Below are 23158 nucleotides of genomic sequence, written 5' to 3' on the forward strand. Positions count from 1 at the left end.
TCGGGGTGGTCCAGTGGTTACGACCTCGCCTTCCAGTGCAGGAGTTGCAGTTTTGATTCCTGGTGAGAGAGTTAAATTCTACATGCCTCAAGATGAAAAAAATCAAATCATAAAACAGAAACCATGTTGTAACAAATTCAATAAAGACTTTAAACATGATCCACATGAAAAATCTTTAAAAATTAATACGCTGAATTCTCTTGTATTCCTATATAACAATGAAAGATCAGAAAATAGAAATCAAGGAACCAATCCCATTTCATCAAAAAGAATAAATACCTAGGAATAAACCTATCTTGGAGAAGGCAGTGGCAACCCACTCCAGTACTCTTATCTAGAAAATCCCATGGATGGAGGACACGACTGGGCGACTTCACTTTCACTTTTCACTTTCATGCATTGGAGAAGGAAATGGCAACCCACTCCAGTGTTCTTGCCTGGAGAATCCCAGGGACAGGGGAGCCTGGTGGGCTGCCATCTATGGGGTCGCACAGAGTCGGACACGACTGAAGCCACTTAGCAGCAGCAGAAAACCTACCTTAGGAGGCAAAAGACCTACCTTAGGAGGCAAAAGTTTCTACTCAAAAAACTAAAATATTGATGAAAAAAATCAGAGATGACAGATGGAAAGATATACCATGTTTTTGCCTCAAAGAATCTATATTGTGAAAATGATCATACTATCCAAAGCAACATACAGGTTCAGTGCAATCCATATCAAATCACCAATGATATTGTTCATAGAATTAGAACAAAAAATTTCACAATTTTTATAGAAACACAAAACACCACGAATAGTCAAAGCAATCTTAACAAAAACAGAGCTGGAGTAATCAGACTCCCTGACCTCACACTGTACTGAAAAGCTACAGTCATCGAAAAAGTATGGTTCTGGCACAACAACAGAAATACAGATCAATGGGACAGAATAGAAAGCCCAGAGATAAACCCACACACCTACAGTTGCCTAATACAGGGGGCAAGAATATACAATGAAGAAAAGGCAGCCTCTTCATGTAAAAGAATGAAATTAGAATACGCCCTAACACCAATCACAAAAATAAACTCAAAATGCATTTAGGACCTAAATATAAGGCTGGATACTGTAAAATTCTTAGAGGGAAACATAGGCAGAACACTGTGCCATAAAATCGAAGCAAGATCTTTTTTGACCCACCTCCTAGAGTAATGAAAATAAAACCAAAAATAAGCAAATGGGACCTAATTAAACTTAAAAGCTTTTTCACATCAAAAGAAATCAAACAAGTCAAAAAGAAAATCCTCAGAATGGGAGAAAATATTTGCAAATGAAGCAAGTGACAAAGGATTAATCTCAAAAATACACAAGTAGATCAAGAAACTCAAAATCAAAAAAAGTCTCAATGAAAAAATGGATGGAAGACCTAAATAGACATTTCTCCAAAGAAGATATGCAGATGGCCAACAAACAATGAAAAGATGCTCAACATTACTAATTATTAGAGAAATGCAAATCAAAGCTACAATGAGGCATCATCTCACACCTGTCACAATAGCCATCAAAAAAAAAAAAAAATCTACAAACAATAAATCCTGGGGAGGGTACAGAGAAACTTACACTGTTGTTGGGAATGTAAACTGAATCAGCCACTATGGAGGTTCCTTAAAAAAAGAAAAACAGAATTACCATATGACCTAGCAATTCTACTACTGGGCATAAACCTGGAGTAAACCCTGTGTATAAACCTGGAGTAAACCATAATTTAAAAAATACACGCACTCCTGTGTTCATTTCAGCACTATGTACAATAGCCAAGACATGGAAGCAACCTAAATGTCCATCAATACAAGAATAAAGATATGATACATATATACAATGGAATATTATTCAGCCATAAAAGGGACAAATTTGTGCAAATTACAGAGATGTAGATGGACCCAGAGACTGTCATACAAAGTGAAGTAAATCAGAACGAGAAAAACAAATCTAATAATATCCCTTATATGTGGAACCTAGAAAAATAAGACAGATGAATTTACTTACAAAGCAGAAACAGAGACAGACAGAGGCATAGAGAATGGATATATGGATACCAAGTGGGGAAGTGGGGGATGAATTTGGGAAACTGGGATTGACATATGAACACTATTGTGTATAAAACAGATAACTAACCTATGGTAAGAACCTACTGCATAGCACAGGAACTCTACTCAATACTCTGTAATGGTCTGTATAGGAGAAGAATACTGGAGTGGGTAGCTGTTCCATTTTCCAGGAGATCTTCCCAACCCGGGGATCAAACCTAGGTCTCCGGCACTGCAGGTGGATTCTTTACCATCTAAGCCACAAGGGAACTTGAGAATACTGGAGTGGGTAGCCTTCTCCATTCAGATCTTCCCAACCCAGGAATTGAACTGGGGTCTCCTGCTTGGCAGGCAAATTGTTTACCAACTGAGCCATCACGGAAGCCCTCTGTAATTGCCTGTATGGGAAAAGAATCTTAAAAAGAATGGTTGTATACACATGTGTAACTGATTCTCTCTGCCGTATACCTGAAAATAACACAATATATTAAATCAACTATACTCCAATAAAAACTAAATTTAAATTTTAAAAAAATTTGAAGGCTTTTCTTTCCTCCATTTTCAGACAACATTGTGTCCTTTTGTATAATACATTTGTATTTTTTTTACAATATGAATTGGATATAAGTTGGAAAAGGAAATATGGCGATTTGGGAGAGTTTATCATCCACCATCTCCTAAAATGCTCTTCGTGCCCCAGGAGCCTGGAATGAAATGAAGACAATCCCATTAGTGTCTCAGAGTGGAAAGAATCTACCCACAATGCAGGAGACCTGGGTTTGATCCTTGGGTTGGAAAGATCTCCTGGAGAAGGAAATGGCTACCCACTCCAGTATTCTTGTCTGGAGAATTCCACGGACAGAGGAGCCTGGAGGGCTACAGTCCCTGGGGTCACAAACAGCCAGACACAACTGAGCGACTAACACTTTTACCAAGAAGAGGAAAGGAAAACTTGTCTCCCTAGCATTCTCTTGCCCCATTCCCATCCAACCATAACTCTTGAAGCTGAGCTATGTTATCTACTTTTGATACATCCTAAATAGAAAAATAAATGCTGGCATTTGTAATTGAGCCTTTAACTGTAATACTGTTGAGTCAGTAAGACATGTCTGACTCCCATGGACTGTAGCCCACGAAGCTCCTCTGTCCATGGGATTTCCCAGGTAAGAATACCAGAGTGGGTTGCCATTTCCTTCTCCAGGGGATCTTCCCCACCCAGGGATCGAACTCTGGTCTTCTGAATTAGCAGGCAGATTCTTTACCACTGCACCACCTAGCTGTAATAAAGAAATCTACGGGGTGCAGCAGGAAATAGAATGATTTCTTTAAAATCTGCAAGACTGACACCTGGTGGTTTTAATGCTCTGATGCAGAAAAGAAAGAAGAGTAGCCTGAAAAAGAGAAACCCCATAGAATTTCCTCTGGGGGTAGATTCCTTCTTGATAACACACAAAGCAAAGCCCCCCACAAACCTCCCCAGCACCCAGGCTTTCTCCTGCTTTCTGGTCACAAGACAAAAACGGCGTAACGATTCAGGGCAGAAACGTCAGCATCAGACGCGGCTTAAATGCTGTCTGGCCTCGTGAGATATTTTAGCTACGGGAACCTCAATTCCCTCATCTCTGACAGTGAAAAACACAGTGATAAGCCATGATGGAAAAGAATATTAAAAAGAATACATATGATACATACGTGTGGAACTGAGTCTCTTTGCTGTACAGCAGAAATTAACACAGCATTATAATTTGCTGTGCTTAGCTGCTCAGTCATGTCCAGCTCTTTGCTACCCCATGGACTGTAGCCCACCAGGCTCCTCTGTCCATGGGGATTCTCCAGGCAAGAATATTGGAGTGGATTGCCATGTCCACCTCCAGGGAATCTTCCCAACCCAGGGATCGAACTCAGGTCTCCTGCATTCTAGGCGGATTCTTTACTGTCTGAATCACCAGAGAAGCCCAATTTTTCAAGTAAGAATACTGGAGAGGGTTGCCATTTCCTTCTCCAGGGGATCTCCCCGACCCAGGGATCAAACCCAGGTCTCCTACATTGTAGGCAGACTCTTTACCATCTGAGCCACCAGGGAAGCCCACATATAGATAAAATAAAAATATCTCAGATTGACTGTCCTAAAACCTTACAGATTACTGATAGACTGTATCTCTAAACAGCATGTGTAGATCACATAGAGGTTAATTAGCACAGTAACTAGCTCACTGTAAATGTTCCACAAAATCTGAGAGCGTTGAACTTTGAACTAATGCAGAAGAGCAGACATTTGGAGACTCAGCCCCTGGTCACCCAATTGCTCAATACGTATTATTTTTATAGTTCCCATCTCTCCCACTTCTCCGGGTCTTTGAATGCATCAAGCATTGTCCTTAAAAAAAAAAAAAAACTATCATTTTAAGTCTTCTATAAAATCGGGCCTATAAAACTGCTACTTTTCTACCATTTTTGATCTGCAAAAAATAGTTACCTCACCAGTTAAGAGTCATTTTCCATCATTAGAGACTTTCTCAAGTGAATAAACAGTCTGGAAAAATTACTGTCTACAGGCTGAAATCATATTATTATAGTTAGTTCATCCACTGAGCTTAAAGGGGCTCTAAGATACAGGATTTAGCTTACTGAAGCTCTCTCCACTACAAGCTTTGTATTAAAGCCCCTGTGATTATTTCCATTAAAAGGCTCTTCTTTTTTTCACAGTAAGAAATTTACAGGAAATCATATGCTGTGTAGCTGAAGATTTTAGACAATTTTTCTATGTAGAATCCAAAACTGTTTTCTACCATCCATAAAATCAAGAAACAACAAAAACTGTGGTTACTGAAAATAAAAGCCTCCTAGGCAACCATCTCATACAATACAAAAATAATCTAATGCTGGCAGAAATGGTCCCTTGGAAATAATGGCTCATTTGTTTAGAGTTCTACCGTTATTAACTTCTGGTGATTGGGGAGTGAGGAATGGAAAGGATGCCACAGAGGATCGTTAAGAACAACACACCAGATAGAGAGAACCATTTAGATGACAAGCCACATAACGCATTTTGGATTAAAAGCAAACACACACAGAAAAACAAAAATTTAAAACCACTGCTGGAGAGCATGAAGTCCCTGAAAATCCGGGCAGATTCTTAACTTCCTACCAAAGGAAGAGGCCATTACAATTTTATTGTCCCCAAACAGTAAGAAATACCGACTGTGTTTAAAAGGAGCTAGAAAAATAAAAAATAAACATTCTTATCTGGAAGTTGGCACTGTTTAAATGAGAGATTTTAAATGCCTGGTGGCTCATGACCTTTTGTGACCTTGCATGCTCAGATGCTTCAGGGGGCAGAGCCTACAAGGTCAGGCCTGACCACACCGCACAGCCCTATCTGGAACCTTCTTTGCCCTGCCAGAGAGCCTGGATCCCAGTCTTTAGGTTTTTTCTTTTCTTCCTGCACTCTTTGGACCATCACTCAAAATGACAGAACCAGCCTTTGAACTCGAAGACAAAATTAATCATTGTGTCCACACTGAAAAGTTTCCTGAACACATGCTGAGGGCAGAAACTGTACTGACCTTCCAAGAAGGTGAGGGGGTGATGGACCCTCACAAGCCCAGGACAGTGTGGATCCTTCTGCAACACAGGGCAGATATGAAGGGTGCTTACCTTCTCTTCCTGGGACTTTGACAATGTCACCATCGAGCAAAACCAGCTGAAGGCTTAGAGTGCCCTTGTTTTCTTACCATTTCCTTCCCTATAGTTTCTCATATCGGAAAACTGGATAATAAATGCACAGGCAATGAAGGACTCCTGTTGTGGTTATTCAGATATGGGGAGGATGACTAGAATGCTTGCCTCCACACATAAGACAGTTTAGGGATATTCACAGCCATTAACAGAAGATTCAGAGATATAGATCATATCAGGCTTGCAAAATGAAACACTCTCAAATTATTAGATTTATTTGACTCATAAATAGAAGGTGGAAAATGAAGTCAGGTTAATTTGCCCTTGAAGGAAGACTTTCACCTGAATTCATTTTCTAACATTTTATTTTACTGTGGTAAAAATCACCGAAGAGCTGACTCATTTGAAAAGACCCTGATGCTGGGAAAGATTGAGGGCAGGAGGAGAAGGGGATGACAGAGGATAAGATGGTTGGATGGCATCAACGACTCAATGGACATGAGTTTGAGTGAACTCCAGGAGTTGGTGATGGACAGGGAGGCCTGGCGTGCTGCGGTTCATGGGGTCGCAAAGAGTTGGACACGACTGAGCGACTGGACTGAAAAATCACCAAAAACAAGACCAGGAGCTGACTGTGGCTCAGATGATGAACTTATTACAAAATTCAGACTTAAATTGAAGAAAGTAGGGAAAACCACTAGGCCATTCAAGTATGACCTAAATTAAATCACTTCTGATTATGCAGTAGAAGTGACAAATAGATTCAAGGGATTAGATCTGATTCAAGGGATTAGACCTGAAGAACAATGGACAGAGGTTCGCGACATTGTACGGGAGGCAGTGACCAAAACCATCCCCAAGAAAAAGAAATGCAAGAAGGCAAAATGGTTGTCTGAGGAGGCCTTACAAATAGCTGAGAAAAGAGGAGAAGAGGAAGGCCAAGAAGAAAAGGAAAGATATACCCATCTGAATGTGGAGTTCCAAAGAATAGCAAGGAGAGATAAGAAAGCCTTCTTAAGTGAACAATGCAAAGAAATAGAGGAAAACAATAGAATGGAAAGACTAGAGATCTCTTCAAGAAAATTAGTGATACCAAGGGAACATTTCATGCAAAGATAGATACAATAAAGGACAGAGCAGTATAGACCTAACAGAAGCAGAAGATATTAAGAAGAGGTGGCAAGAACACACAGAAGAACTGTACAAAAAAGGTTTTAATGACCCAGACAACCACAGTGGTGTGATCACTCACCTAGCACCAAACATCCTGGAGTGCAAAGTCAAGTGGGCCTTAGGAAGCATCACTACAAACAAAGCTAGTGGAGGTGATGGAATTCCAGTTGAGCTCTTTCAAATCCTGAAAGATGATGCTGTGAAAGTGCTGCACTCAATATGTCAGCAAATTTGGAAAATTCAGCAGTGGCCACAGGACTGGAAAAGGTCAGTTTTCATTCCAATCCCAAAGAAGGGCAATGCCAAAGGATATTCAACATGCCTGCTAAGTTGCTTCAGTCATGTCCAACTCTTTGTGACCCTATGGACTGTAGCCTGCCAGGTTCCTCTGTCCATGAGGATTCTCCAGGCAAGAACACTGGAGTAGGTTGCCACGCCCTCTTCCAGGGAATCTTCCTGAACCAGGGATCAAACCGGTGTCTCCTGTGCCCTTGCATTGCAGGCGTATTCTTTACCACGAGCCACCAGGGAAGCCTAAGAATGTTCAAATCACAACAGAATTTCGCTAATTTCACGTGCTAGTGAGGTAATCGGAGAAGGCAATGGCACCCCACTCCAGTACTCTTGCCTGGAAAATCCCATGGACGGAGGAGCCTGGTGCGCTGCAGTCTACGGGGTCGCTGAGGGTCAGACACAACTGAGCAACTTCACTTTCACTTTTCACTTTCATGCATTGGAGAAGGAAATGGCAATCCACTCCAGTGTTCTTGCCTGGAGAATCCCAGGGACGGGGGAGCCTGGTGGGCTGCCATCTATGAGGTCGCACAGAGTTGGACATGACTGAAGTGACTTAGCAGCAGCAGCAGCAGCAAGGTAATGCTCAAAATCCTTCAAGACAGGATTCAACAATACATGAACCAAGAACTTTCAGACATACAAGCTGAATTTAGAAGAGACAGGAACCAGAGTGCCAATATCTGTTGGCTCATAGAAAAAGCAAGGGGAAAAAAAAAAGAAAAAGCAAGGGAATTCCAGAAAAACATACTCCTGCTTCATTGACTATGCTAAAGCCTTTGACTGTGTGGATCACAACAAACTGGAAAATTCTTAAAGAGACAGGAATATCAGACCACCTTACCTGCCTCCTGAGAAACCTGTATGCAGGTCAAGAAGCAACAGTTAGAACCGGACGTGTAACGATAGACTGGTTCAAAATTGGGAAAGGAGCACATCAATGCTGTATATTGTCACCGTGCTTATTTAACTTATATGCAGAGTACATCATAAGAAATCCTGGACTGAATGAAGCACAAGCTGGAATCAAGATTGCCAGGAGAAATATCAATAACTTCAGATAGTAGATGACACCATGCTTATGGCAGAAAGCAAAGAAGAACTAAAGAACCTCTTGATGAAGGTGAAACAGGAAGTGAAAAAGCTGGCTTAAAATTCAATATACAAAAAACTAAGATCTTGGCATCCAGTCCCATCACTTTATGGCAAATAGACAGGTAAAAATGGAAACAGAGACTTTATTTTTGGGCTAAAAATCACTGCAGATGGTAACTGCAGCCATGAAATTAAAAGATGCTTGCTCCTTGTAAGAAAAGCTATGATGAACCTTGCTGCTGCTGCTGCTGCTAAGTCGCTTCAGTCGTGTCCGATTCTGTGTGACCCCATAGATGGCATATTAAAAAGCAGAGACATCACTTTGCAGACAAAGGTCCATATAGTCAAAGTTATGGTTTTTCCAGTAGTCATGTACAGATGTGAGCTGGATCATAAAGAAGGCTAAGTATCAAAGAATTGATGCTTTTGAGCTGTGGTACTAGAGAAGATTCTTGAGAGTCCCTTGGAGACTCAAGGAGATCAAACCAGTCACTCCTAAAGGAAATCAACCCTAAATATTCATTGGAAGGACTGATGCTGAAGCTCCAATACTTTGGCCACCTGATGCGAAGAGCTGACTCATTTGAAAAGACCCAGATGCTGGGAAAGATTGAAGGCAGGAAGAGAAGAGAATGACAGATGATGAGATGGTTGGATGGCATCACCAAATCGATGGACATGAGTTTGAGCAAATTCCAAGAGACAGTGAACAGGGAAGCCTGGCATGCTGCAGTGCGTGGGGTCACAAAGAGCTGGACATGACTGACTGACTGAAGTGAAGCATACTCAACGTGAGATTTACTCTCTTATTTTACCTGAATTTATTGATCACTGTCTCATACCTATACTTTTTCTCTCTACAGAGCAGCTTTTCTGTTATTTGTCATAAAAATAATTGCTTCAAAAGGAAATACAGTTGAATCAGTTATTTGATAAAACAGTGGTTTTTTCTGAATTTAACAAAGCCTTGAAATAAAACAGTCAAGTTTGTTTATATAGCCATTTTAGACCAACACTTCTGAAATTTCTTCACAGTATGTTACCTTTCCAAACCAATTAGTTAATTATATAGGTACCTCAGTCTTTTGGGGGCTACTATAACAAATTACCATAATCTAGGTAGCTTATAAACAACAGAAATTCATTTCTCACAGTTCTTGAGGCTGCAGACCTCAAGATCAGGGTGACAGCATGGTACAGTTCCAGAGAAACCTTCCTCCAGGTTACAATCTGCCAACTTCTATTGTATCCGGAGAGGCAAGTAAAGAGCAAGAGAGCTCTCTAGCCTCTTCTTGTAAGGGGACAAATCCCATTCACGAGGGCTCCACCCTCATCACCTAATTACCTCTTGAAGTGAAGTGAAGTCACTCAGTCGTGTCCGACTCTTTGCGACCCCATGGACTGTACCCCACCAGCCTCCTCCCTCCATGGGATTCTCCAGGCAAGAGTACTGGAGTGGATTGCCATTTCCTTCTCCAGGGGATCTTCCCAACCCAGGGATCGAACCCAGGTCTCCTGCATTCCAGGCAGACGCTTTAACCTCTGAGCCACCAGGGAAGCCCTTAATTACCTCTTAGAGAACCCATTACATTGGGATGTTTCAATGTATGAGTTTGGGGGCTGGGAGGGGGGCACAAACTCACAATCCACTGCAGTAGGTTTCAGTCATAAACACAGCCAATCCTTATGTAACTACTGTCTCCCTTCCTTCGCAACACAAGGACCAAAGGGAATCAACCCGTGTATGTAAACAACCACACTGACTCTTCTCTCTGGCCAGCCCATCTTCCCCTCAAGCTGTAAACCACACTCTTGCATCTTTCAAATCTGTATCTATTTAGGCTGAGCCAGGTCTTCAATGCTGCACAGGCTCTCTCTGTTTTGTCAAGAGGGGGCTACTCTCCATTGCAATGCTCGGGATTCTCCCCGTGGTGGCTTCTCTCTCTCGTTGCTGACTGCAGGCTCTTGAGTGTGTGGCTCCAGAGCACAGGCTCAGCAGCTGTGGTGCAAGGCTTAGTTGTCCCGTGGCATGTAGGATCTCCCTGACCCAGGGACTGAACTGGAGTCCCCTGCATTGTCAGACAGACTCTTTACTACTGGGCCACCAGGGAAATCCTCATATCTTTACTTAAGTGTCACCTTAGTGAAACCTTCCCTGCCCAGTCAATCCAAAATACGGTTATATTCCCAGGATCTAGAAGAATATAGACATATAATATGCGGGAAATAAAGACTGACTGTGTGACGGAAGGAGAGACTTGTTTACTGGAAAATGTGCTTTGCAATCATCCTTGAAGTCGCTTTACTATGAATGGAATCTATAATGGTCCCTAACTTAGAATGATTCCATTTAAGGACTCTTAGACTCTGTGGTGGTACGAAAGCTGTATGTGTTCAGTAGAAATCGTATGTTAAGTTCTGAATCTGGATCTTTCCCAGGCTAGCAATATGTGTTACCACACTGTCTCATGATTCTGGGTGGCAGCTGCAGTTTTCCAGTCAACCACGTGACCACGAGGGTAAACTACCAACATACTGAGTCATTCTGGACGCATGCAAGCATTTTGTGTCTATCAGCACAGTATTCAACAAATAACACAAGATAGTCAACAGTTTATCATAAAATAGGCTTTGTCTTAGAAGATTTTGCCCAACTGCAGGCTAATCTAAGTGTTCTGAGCATGGGTAAACCCAGCTATGATGTATAGGTAGCTTAGGTGTATTCAATGTATTTTTCACTTAGGATACTTTGAACTTACAATGAAGAAGGAATTCATAGGGCCTGGACTCCATCTTAGGCCTGTTCATGCTGATCATGCTCGGCTACCTTTCCAATGGACTCTGAACTCTGGGTTTAGTGCCTATGAAAACAACAACAGAAGGATAAGACCCCCTCCAGACAGGGGAGCCTTGAAGATCATATCTAGGTTACTCATCGCTTAAGAGAAAACATACACTAATCACCCCTTCCTCCAGACAGGCCGTAAATTTTTCTGTATCAATCGGAGTGTAACCTCAGGTTTATTGATTATTGGCTAACTGTTTGATTTTTTGAGCACATGAGTACATAGCACGTGAATGATGGGGTTATTGGGATTGTATTTTCCTTGGTTTATGTAAGTCTCAAGGAATTTGGAGTGGTGGGTTCAGACACATCCACGTGGGGTATAAAAGATTTTCACAAATGCTGGTCGGGGTCCTTGGCTAAGAGGAGACTGCCTTGGGCCCGCAGGTGTAATAAATTGCACTCCACTATCTGCATTGTCCTTTTTTTTTTTAATTGAAAAAAATTTTCACAAGAAGAATTTATTGGTCACTGAATAAGAGATGACAGTATATTTTATTTTATTTTTTTTCTTTTATTAATATAAATTTATTTATTTTAATTGGAGGTTAATTACTTTCCCGGAATGCGTGGCTACAACAAGAGGTTTATAAGGACATAACCCCATCGTAAGGTGAAGAATATCTGTATATATTCAGGAAAAATATATCATAAAAAATTATTTGCAGGACAAGTCAAACAAACTAAAACAAATAGTGATAATAAATGTGATAATGTAATTTTTAATGTTATAGGAAAGAAGAAAGGGCAAGCTCTGTGGGGGAGAAAAACATACAAATTCTATATTTGAATCTAGAGGCTAATTCTCAAAAGGGCTTTACAGTGCTCAGAACTCTACAACAGTGTGCATGGTCATTATTATACGAATAAACAGATGAGTTCACTGCAGTTTACTGTGGGTATTCAGTTCCTTCATGGGTGACTGAAGAGGCTGCTAAACCTCATGAACTGAAACCAAAGGAAAGATTTCCCTGAGCTGCTGACAGGCTCTACCTGCCAAGAGTCTGATGTTTCTGAGCTGGAGGTGCAGTTGAACAGCAAAAGAGACTTCCTGTAGCTAATGAGCCTTTTTGCAGGTGCCCTACACTGAGGAGGCCTCACAAAAGTCCCTCACAGTGTTAGGGATTGCTCAAGGGAACTTTCTGGAGCCTGACTGGGCTTTCCGATGTTGTCATTAGGCACAGCTATTGGCGTGCCCCAGGTGACCCCGGCTGCCTGCTCTGGCCTCACTGTGCCTTCCTTCAGTGCCTGCTAGAGAAATGGTTACAATCTGTTGAGTTGCAGGAGTGAAAGAGCAGAAAAGGATTTAGTGTGAGGCTCGATGGCAGCCCGCAGCGGCCACCTCACCTCTCAGGAGAGCTCCTTCATAAGCTGGATAGACCAGTGAACAGAACTGGCAACAGTTTTGTCTTTTGTTGGGGCGACAAAGGCACATACACGGCGCCGCCCTCCCTCTGCCCACCACTGTCGCTTGCTGTGAACTTTCTTCTCCCCCTTATAGTAGGCCGGGCTGTCTAAATTCCGTGACATGGCCACACCTTGGAGAGACTGTGGTTTGATTCAGACCACTAAAATAAAGAGAATCCCAATAAAGCAAGTCACACAAAATTTTTTATTTTCCAGTGTATATAAAAGCTATATTTACATCACCTCTAAAGAAAACAGGGTATACACTTTCATTAAAAAAATACTTTATTACTAATAAATGCTAACCATCATCTGAACTGTCAGTGAGTCAGATAGTAACAAAGATCACTGATCACCATAACAAACACAGTAATAAAAAAAAGTGTAAAGCATTACCAAAATGTGAAAGAGACAGGAAGTGAGCAAATGCTATTGGAGAAATGGCTCTGAAAGACTTGTTCAACATAGGATTGCTGCAAAGCTTCGATTTATAAACATGGTATCTGCAAAGCACCATGAATTGAACTGCAGGAAAACTCGGGACGCCTGTACTCTACTGTCACTCTTCTGATGAAGCCTGTCTAGGGAGTGTGGCTTTAATGACTGCGTTATCAACACAGAATAGGAAATTTCAGCTGTTGAAATATTTCATTCCACTCTCACTTTGTGAAGAAAAGATTAATTTCACAGATTAATTCACTTTTTCAAAAAAAAAAAAAACATATTCACCATACTTTTTTTTTTTTTTCCCTAAAATTGAGCATGCCATGGTTTCCTATTAGAGTATGGTGGTTTAGTGGCTAAGTCGTGTCCAGCTCTTGCAACCTCATGGACTGTAGCCCGCCCAACTCCCCTGTCCACAGGATTTTCCAGGCAAGAATACTGGAGTGAGTTGCCATTTCTTTCTCCAGGGGATCTTTCTAATTCAGGGATCGAACCAGTGTCTCCTGCGTTGTGGGTAGACTTTTTACCACTAAACCACCAGAGAAGGCCTATTAGAGTATGGAGGGTAAATAATACAAAGGTTCAGCTCTTGGGCTCTGAATCAGGTAGCACTACCCCTTATTAGGTGTGTATGATTTGGCAAAAAAGGATCTACCACTTAAGGTTGTAGTGAGAATTAAATGAAACCATGTACATAAAATAGTTAAGACCATGCTGGACACAGAATTTCTCCATAAACATTTTTCTCCATAAACATTTACTGTTAACTGAAATGGAGCAGGACCCTATGGTCCTTGACCCCCAGGTCCTCAGCCTGCCTTTTGCCTGTGAAAAAAATTTAGCCAAAGAATAAATTTTATTGGAGAAGTGAGAAAATGCAGAAACAAAACAGTCAAAGGAGACCAAATAATAATAATTTAGTCACTAAGTGAGGTCAAGGAGCTTTAGTTCCTTCTCAAGGGCTACAGTCTTCCCTGGTTGGCTTGGGGATTAAAAAAAAAATTTGCCTGCAATGCAGGAGATGTGGGTTCGATCCCAGGATTAGGAAGACCCTCTAGAGGAGGAAATGGCAACCAAATCCAGTATTTCCTGCCTGGGAAATCCTATGGACAGAGGAGCTGGGTGGGCTACAACCCATGAGGTCACAAAGAATTGTTCACTACTAAAAGAAAACAATAGAATGGGAAAGACGAGAGATCTCTTCAAGAAAATTAGAGATACCATGGGAACGTTTCATGCAAAGATGGGCTTGATAAAGGACAGAAATGGTATGGACCTAATAGAAGCAGAAGATATTAAGAAGAGGTGGCAAGAATACACAGAAGAACTGTACAAAAAAGAGCTTCATGACCCAGATAATCACGATGGTGTGATCACTCACCTAGAGCCGACATCCTGGAATGTGAAGTCAAGTGGGCCTTAGGAAGCATCACTACAAACAAAGCTAGTGGAGGTGATGGAATTCCATTTGAGCTATTTCAAATCCTGAAAGATGATGCTGTGAAAGTTCTGCACTCAATATGCCAGCAAATTTGGAAAACTCAGCAGTGGCCACAGGACTGGAAAAGGTCAGTTTTCTTTCCAATCCCAAAGAAAGGCAATGCCAAAGAATGCTCAAACTACCACACAATTGCACTCATCTCACACACTAGTAAAGTAATGCTCAAAATTCTCCAAGCCAGGCTTCAGCAATACATGAACCATGAACTTCCAGATGCTCAAGCTGGTTTTAGAAAAGGAAAACCAGAGATCAAATTGCCAACATCCACTGGATCATGGAAAAAGGAAGAGAGTTCCAGAAAAACATCTATTTCTGGTTTATTGACTATGCCAAAGCCTTTAACTGTGTGGATCACAACAAACTGTGGAAAATTCTGAAAAAGATGGGAATACCAGAACACCTGATCTGCCTCTTGAGAAACCTGTATGCAGGTGAGGAAGCAACAGTTAGAACTGGGCATGGAACAACAGACTGGTTCCAAATAGGAAAAGGAGTACATTGAGGCTGTATATTGTCACTCTGCTTATTTAACTTATATGCAGAGTACATCATGAAAAATGCTGGGCTGGAAGAAGCACAAGCTAGAATCTAGATTGCCAGGAGAAATATCAATAACCTCAGGTATGCAGATGACACCACTCTTATGGCAGAAAGTGAAGAGGAACTAAAAAGCCTCTTGATGAAAGTGAAAGAGGAGAGTGAAAAAGTTGGCTTAAAGCTCAACATTCAGAAAACAAAGATCATGGCATCCGGTCCCATTACTTCATGGAAAATAGATGGGGAAACAGTGGAAATAGTGTCAGACTTTATTTTGGGGGGCTCCAAAATCACTACAGATGGTGACTGCAGCCATGAAATTAAAAGACGCTTACTCCTTGGAAGGAAAGTTATGACCAACCTAGATAGCATATTCAAAAGCAGAGACATTACTTTGCCAACAAAGGTCCATCTAGTCAAGGCTATGGTTTTTCCAGTGGTCATGTATGAATGTGAGAGTTGGACTGTGAAGAAAGCTGAGCGCCAAAGAATTGATGCTTTTGAACTGTGGTGTTGGAGAAGACTCTTGAGAGTCCCTTGGACTGCAAGGAGATCCAACCAATCAATCCTAAAGGAGATCAGTCCTGAGGGTTCATTGGAAGGACTGATGCTGAAGCTGAAATTCCAATACTTTGGCCACCTCATGCGAAGAGTTGACTCATTGGAAAAGACCCTGATGCTTGGAGGGATTGGGGACAGGAGGAGAAGGGGACCACAGAGGATGAGATGGCTGGATGGCATCACCGACTTGATAGACCTGAGTCTGAGTGAACTCCATGAGTTGGTGATGGACAGGGAGGTCTGGCGTGCTGCAATTCATGGGGTCGCAAAGAGTCAGACATGACTGAATGACTGAACTGAAGTGACTGAGCATACACGCAGCTCAAAGTCTACAAATAAAATTGAGCCACATCCTTTGAGCAGTCTTACAGATACTGAAACCCCCAGCAGGTGGAAGAAGTTAACGACATGATGACCAAACTGTAACCATGACATAAGCTGCCATGATTCTGAGACTTGGCCTGAAAGAAATGGGGACAAACTGACTCTGGAATTGAAAATGAATAATACTTAATCAACATGATGCTGGTCAGACCACAGGTGACCAATTTCAAGATGACGCTCAGAGCTGTCTGTGCTCTTTCTGCACGCAGCCCCCCTCTCCCCAACTCTGTCCATAAAAGCTCTTACCCACTGATTGTTAATGGGAAGAAGCTGGCCTCTGGATGGGCCCAACAAGCCCACCACAGGTTGCCAGCATCCAAAATAAAGCACACTTCCCTTTCCACCAGCTTGGCCTCTTTATTGACTTTTGCACAGGGAGTAGCCGCACCCCACTTATGATTTTGTTACAATGATTTCTTGCTATAACTTTAAGAAAAACCTACAGTTCTTTCCTACAGCCCTTTCTTCCTATGCCTCTTTCTCTTGTGTTTTTCTTTCCTGTGTATCTCCTTTACTACTCAACAACAAAAAACACACTTCACTTCTGACACTTCTAATCACCAAATATCTTGGGGTTTTCCCCACACCACCCATTTCTCCAGCACAGCTGGGTGTCCTACAGTTTAATTCAACTCTGACACTATCTACTCAAGTACAGCATCAGATTCCACAGAGTCGGGGCTCAGTCCCACCAGACTGCTGCCCCTCACTGGGATGCTATTTGCAAACCCAGATGTCACCTGTGCTTCTGACCTACTAACAACAGAGCTTCCAAAGACTCCATCCTTGAATTTAGCTTGCCAAAGCAGCACACAGAATTTACAGAAAGACCTACTTACCTTTACTGGGCCTTCTTACAGGATGTGATCAAGGATACAGGTGAACATCCACATAGAAGACTCATAAGGTAAGGTTCCACAACCTCTCCAGGTACCTTGCACCATGCAGGAAGTTCACCCAGCCCTTTTGGGGGTTTTATGGCGGTGATAGTACGCAGGCATGATTGACGGGTCCATTGGCCAATGATGATTGACGCAACCTCCTGCCTTTCTTTCCTCCCCGGAAGGTAGTGGGTGGGACTGAAAGTTCTAACCTAATTACTTCATTGGCTCCACCTGGCAACCCCCTCAACACTTAAGTGCTTTGCGAAGGTCAGCTCATTAACATAATAAAATACCTTGTATTCTTACCCTTTAGGAAATTCTAATGGTTTTAGGAGCTCTGAGCAAAAAAGGGGACAAAGATATAAAATAGACTTATTTTAAATCACAGTATCACAATGTGAGAAAAAATGCATTAAACTCTTCTTCCCATGAATATGTGATACATTTAGAGCGTTAAATAATATCACTGACGCCTCTTAAGTATATGCATTTAGGAGACCGCGAGGCGTTAAAGGATGATTCATCCACAGTTCTAACTGCATTTCAACTGCAACTGGTCAATTGTTTTCACCAGATTTAAGAAGTAATGATTTTTTTTTTAATTTTATTTTATTTTTAAACTTTACATAATTGTATTAGTTTTGCCAAGTTAAGAAGTAATTAACAGGCTTGTTTACTTCATCTCCAGCGCCTCGTCAGCATTTGGTTCAGGTGCTTATTAGCAGTAAAGTAGTTGAGAAGAAATAGTTGAAAAGAGAAGAAACAGACAAAGGAGGAGAAATCTGGTGTCAGGCTGGTCCTGAACAAGCAAAGGCCCTGAGTTGGGGGGCAGGAGCCCCATGCAGTCAAGGGGCTCATGGGGTTTACTCTTTGAATTCAGGATCTGCTGGGAGCAGTGGAGGAAATGTGAGCAGCTCTGGGCCCCGTGGGCACTGACACACAGGTCCATGCTGTAACTTTCTACTGTTACAAACCTGAGGAAAACTACAAAGGTTTAAATGACATTAAGTGAATCTGCCCAGAAAATCCTGGGAATTTTAGCACAGCACCAGCAAGAGGCTCCAGTTTAGGTGATGACTGGTTACAGGACATGGTTTCCTGACTGGTAAAAGATCAGCCTCCCTCATGTCTGCACTCGCTAGAGCAACAGAGCTCCCCGCTCTGGGATTTTGGCTGAGACTGTTGGTCGTCTGCCCAAATCCATCCTCCCTTTTCTTCCAAGGTGACAAGACTCTAATGGGCCAGACTTTTCAGAGCAGCAGGGCACCCACCCTCTTTCCCTTCCACTGCTGTCTGAGTGTACCAGTAAGGCCCAACGTGTGGGTCTCTGAATCACCATATGAAGGAAAGCTATCCAGTCGCATACACACTGAACTGCTGTGTGAACCGGCTGTGAAAAATTGTTGTATTTGATCATGTACATTGGGGTTTAGCTGGTCCCAATTTATACACTACCTTCAGTTCCACTGCTGGAAACATACTTTGGATTACAGTTTATTCCATTGTCCAACCCCAATAAAAGACAGATATACTCGGGATATATAAAATAAATGCTTTCTTAGTTATTTTCTCCTTAGTGAGATGAGTGAATCAGAAATTTCCTGAAAAGTGATTATGACATGGATCACAGACAAGGGGACATAAAAAGGCAGGAACACATGTAGGAAGGGAGGAGAGATCAGAACGCCAAGAGAGTAAGTGAGCATGACCTTTAAGTCTTTCCCAACTTTTCGTGGACTCCCTCTAACGATGTGATGGATTGATTAAGACCAAATCCTATCCTCTCTGTGTTTATTGGAGAAATGGCTTTTCTCCCAGCCTTGTGCAGAAAACCCGCTATCTGCTGTTCTCTGGGGCATGTTTAAAGGAGTTCTTCTCTATCGACTGAGCACCCACCATGTGTCAGTTAATGTACATGCAAAGTCCCAAAGAGCTGCTTTCCCCCTGCTGGGATTAACAGACCTCGGATTCTTATGGCTGGGATTTCTACAGGGCAAAGTGGGGCTCACACCTCCTATTCAAGGTCACCGTGGCTGAGGATCCTCTTGGACAATGTGAGACTGATATCTTTCATAAAGGTGCCTGCTTCCAAAGGAAGCTTTGATCTACTGAACTCATTTTGGCTCTGCTGCTAACCAAATACGTATTTCTCATTATAAATCATAGTAACACAGTGTTACACAGAGGAAAAAAAAATTAAACTCTTAATATGAATATGTGATAAAGTCAGAGCATTACTTAATATCACAGACATCTCTCAAATATCTGTGCTTATGAGACCAGGAGGAGACAAAGAATGATTATCAACAGTTCTAAGTGCATTTTAGCTGCAACTCATCAACTCTGCTTTCAGCAGTCCTAAGGAGTAATGACCAGGCTTGTGTTTATTTTACCATCTCAATCTCCTTTTTTACCATCTATCATATATATATATATACACACACACATATATATATATCATATTATACATCTATATATATCAGATTTTATATATACATACACACACACATATATATATATAACTGTATAATTGTTCATGTGCTAGTCAGCAGTGAATCAGACAAGGGTCCTCCTGACTCAAACAGCCATTTCCAAACTACTTCAATTTAGTAGAAAAGCATTTATCGAATACATACTGTGTGCTAGGGATTCAGTGTTTGTTGGAAAAGGTCAGTTTTCATTCCAATCTCAAAGAAAGGCAATACCAAAGAATGCTCAAACTACCACACAATTGCACTCATCTCACACTAGTAATGCTCAAAATCCTCCAAGCCAGGCTTCAACAATATGTGAACCGTGAACTTCCAGATGTTCAAGCTGGTTTTAGAAAAGGCAAACCAGAGATCAAATTGCCAACATCTGCTGGATCATCGAAAAAGCAAGAAAGTTCCAGAAAAACATATACTTCTGCTTTATTCACTATGCCAAAGCCTTGACTGTGTGGATCACAACAAACTGTAAAGAGATGGGAATACCAGACCACCTGACCTGCCTCCTGAGAAATCTGTATGCATGTCACCAAGCAACAGTTAGAACTGGACATGGAACAACAGACTGGTTCCAAATAGGAAAAGGAGTACGTCAAGGCTGTATAGTGTCACCCTGCTTATTTAACTTATATGCAGAGTACATCATGAAAAATGCTGGGCTGGAAGAAGCACAAGCTGGAATCGAGATTGCCGGGAGAAATATCAATAACCTCAGATATGCAGATGACACCACCCTTATGGCAGAAAGTGAAGAGGAACTAAAGAGCCTCTTTATGAAAGTGAAAGAGGAGAGTGAAAAAGTTGGCTTAAAGTTCAACCTTCAGGAAACGAAGATCATGGCATCTCGTCCCATCACTTCATGGCAAATAGATGGGGAAACAGTGGCAACAATGTCAGACTTTATTTTTTGGGGCTCCAATATCACTGCAGATGGTGACTGCAGCCATGAAATTAAAAGCCACTTGTGCCTTGGAAGAAAAGTTATGACCAACCTAGACAGCATATTCAAAAGCAGAGACATTACTTTGCCAACAAAGGTCCGTCTAGTCAAGGCTATGGTTTTTCCAGTGGTCATGTATGGATGTGAGAGTTGGACTGTGAAGAAAGCTGAGCGCAGAAGAATTGATGCTTTTGTACTGTGGTATTGGAGAAGACTCTTGAAAGTCCCTTGGACTGCAAGGAGATCCAACCAATCAATCCTAAAGGAGATCAGTCCTGAGTGTTCATTGGAAGGACTGATGTTGAAGCAGAAACTCCAATACTTTGGCCACCTGATGCAAAGAGCTGACTCATTGGAAAAGCCCCTGATGCTAGGAAAGATTGAAGGCGGGAGGAGAAGGGGACGACAGAGGATGAGATGGTTAGATGGCATCACCAACTCAATGGACATGAATTTGGGTAAACTCCGGGAGTTGGTGATGGACAGGGAGGCCTGGCGTGCTGCGGTTCATGGTGTTGCAGAGTTAGACACAACTGAGCGACTGAACTGAACTGAGAGTGTTGACATTCCTCTTTTTCCTTGAAGATGAAGAACTTTACCCGTATGGAACATCTGTCTGTGTTCTGTGAGACAAGGTCGGCCTCCACTAGTGCAGGAGCTGAGGGCAAGGGAGGATCCGGGCCATTGTGGACACAGAGGCTGAACAGAGAGCCTTCTTCCTTGTCTCCACTCCCAGCCTTCCTCCCTAATCAAGGCATCTGACCTTTCCTCAGCTCTTGGCTCTTGATTCAAATTGGCTCCTAACACAAAACCCTGGATCCACACCAAACCTCAGTTCTCTGCCTAAAATCTTGGACTGTTATTGAGGAATCAAGGCCAGAAACAAATAAAACCTCTATTCATCAGCTTCCATTTGTTGCAAGATTCATAGGCTGTTTCAGGAAGAGTTCAGTTACCAGATCTCTCCCTGATAGGGGAGGACATGAGGCCATAATGATCTGTTTACTCCATTCATTCTTAAGCCAAACAGGAAGCCCGATAAACATTGCTGTTAGCTCTTCCTGAAACTGAACTCTTATTTTAAAACCCTTCATGATTTACCCTCTTCACTTTAATGATCATTAAATCCATTTATTTAATCCAAAGGAAGGAAATATATAAAATCCTAAGTAAGTGCAATTGAAACAAACACCATGGACATTGCATGAGGCAATCCACTGATAAAACCCATTTCATATACAGAGTCCTATGTTTTTAGGAACAGGAAGAAAGAACTCAGATATGTTCAGTTGTAAGCATGATATTTATTACCACATTCCTCCTATTGTTAATGAGGCAAGCTCTATTCCCTGTGAATGAACAGCTTTTGAAGAAAATGATTGTTTTTCCTCTCACCCTGGTTTGGCAGGTCCTGAAAGGTTGCAGGACACATATCCTCCTGCAGGACACATACTGTAACCAAGCAGGACCCTACTGGGCCTTCCCAGGTCAGACCTCACTGCACCCACGTTCTCTCCCTGCTTCTTGTCTGTAGTAAAACTCTACCCTCCTAGGCCTTCCCTGCTTCAGGGCCCCCTGGTGACTCAAGATGGCATTTGCCTACAATGCAGGAGAACTGAGTTTGATCCCTGGGCCAGAAAGGTCCCCTGGAGAAGGAAATAGCACCCCACTCCAGTATTCTTGCCTGCAGAATTCCATGAACAGAGGAGCCTGGTGGGCTACAGTCCATGGGGGTCTCAAAAAGTCAGACATGACTGAATGACTAACACTTTCATTTTCAGGCCTTTCCTGAGTTCCAAAGAATAAATTTAATCAGAGAAGTGAGAAAATCCAGAAACAAAGGAAAATAGTCAAGAAGACAAAATACTAATAGGTTAGTCACTAAACAAAGTCGAGGACCTTTAGTTCCTCCTCAAGGGCTATAGATAATATTCTGAGTCATATCTTTGAGATCTTTTGCAGATTCTGAAACCCTCACCAGGTAGGAGAAGTTAACTGTATGCTGACCACAAATACACAGACAGACCCCAGACCAGCTGGAACCAGAAGACTGAAAATGTTGACCCCTGGTCACCTCACCACCAGCCAATCCGAAGAAAGTCTATGACCTCATCACACACCCCACCACCATCTCCCTCACCCTGTCTTAAAAAGCCCCCTGAGAGCCTTAGGGGAGTTCAGGCCTTTTAAACATGAGTTGCCTTGACTCCTTGTATGGCTCCCTACAATAAACACCACACTCTCCTTCACCACAACCCAATGCCAGTAGATTGGCTTTCCTGGGAGGGGTGAGGGGACCCAGGTTTGGATCAGGAATGCTGCCACCACATGAAAAGTAAGTCTCTCCACCCACTCTTTCACACTGGGTGGAAAAATCAGTAAGGAAAAGTGGAACAGAGTAAGGAAGCCCAATTTTGGCCCAAACCCCTGCCTGCTCCTACCTTATCTGGCTGCCTAAGTGAAGCTGATCTTCACTCCGCAGCTTTTCCCACCTGGTTGAGAACTCAGAGGAGAGGAGATGTGACTCGCTGCGAGCAGGGGGGTGGATGATCAAGGAAGAATATTCACTTCCTTATACATAAACTCAGATATTTGGTTTATGAAAACTGTTTTCAAAAATTCATTTTGAAAGTGGAAATTCCAATATCCCTTGTGAATGGTTTGTTGAGTTTGTTGTTGGCCAAATCCAAGATCACCTGTGAGTTTCACTGGTGATGACTTGGTGGCTGCCTGTGACACATGCGGCCGGAATGAGGGGACGTTCAGAAACCGCAGTCTGTGTGGAGATAAGCAGGGGTGGGGGTGAAGTTCTGCTGACGTCATGTGTGTGATTCTAGGCTCCTGTTGTGACTGTTCGAAGGA

At 42.2% G+C, this 23158-nt stretch overlaps 1 long non-coding RNA gene and 1 other non-coding gene across 2 annotated transcripts in view; both read right to left on the minus strand.

Moving 5' to 3' along the window:
* The window catches only part of LOC139183583 (uncharacterized), an 87445-nt gene extending 64600 nt beyond the window's left edge, over positions 1-22845 (minus strand). Inside the window, exon 1 of the long non-coding RNA XR_011567061.1 lies at positions 22738-22845. This is a non-coding gene — a long non-coding RNA (uncharacterized lncRNA). The remainder of the gene's footprint in view (positions 1-22737) is intronic.
* TRNAS-GGA (transfer RNA serine (anticodon GGA)) lies at positions 9790-9861 on the minus strand. The gene has a single exon. It is a non-coding gene; the product is annotated as a tRNA-Ser (tRNA).
* Positions 22846-23158: the final 313 nt, after the last annotated feature.

This window comes from Bos indicus, chromosome 6 (genome assembly GCF_029378745.1).
Source record: "Bos indicus isolate NIAB-ARS_2022 breed Sahiwal x Tharparkar chromosome 6, NIAB-ARS_B.indTharparkar_mat_pri_1.0, whole genome shotgun sequence".
NCBI lineage: Eukaryota > Metazoa > Chordata > Mammalia > Artiodactyla > Bovidae > Bos > Bos indicus.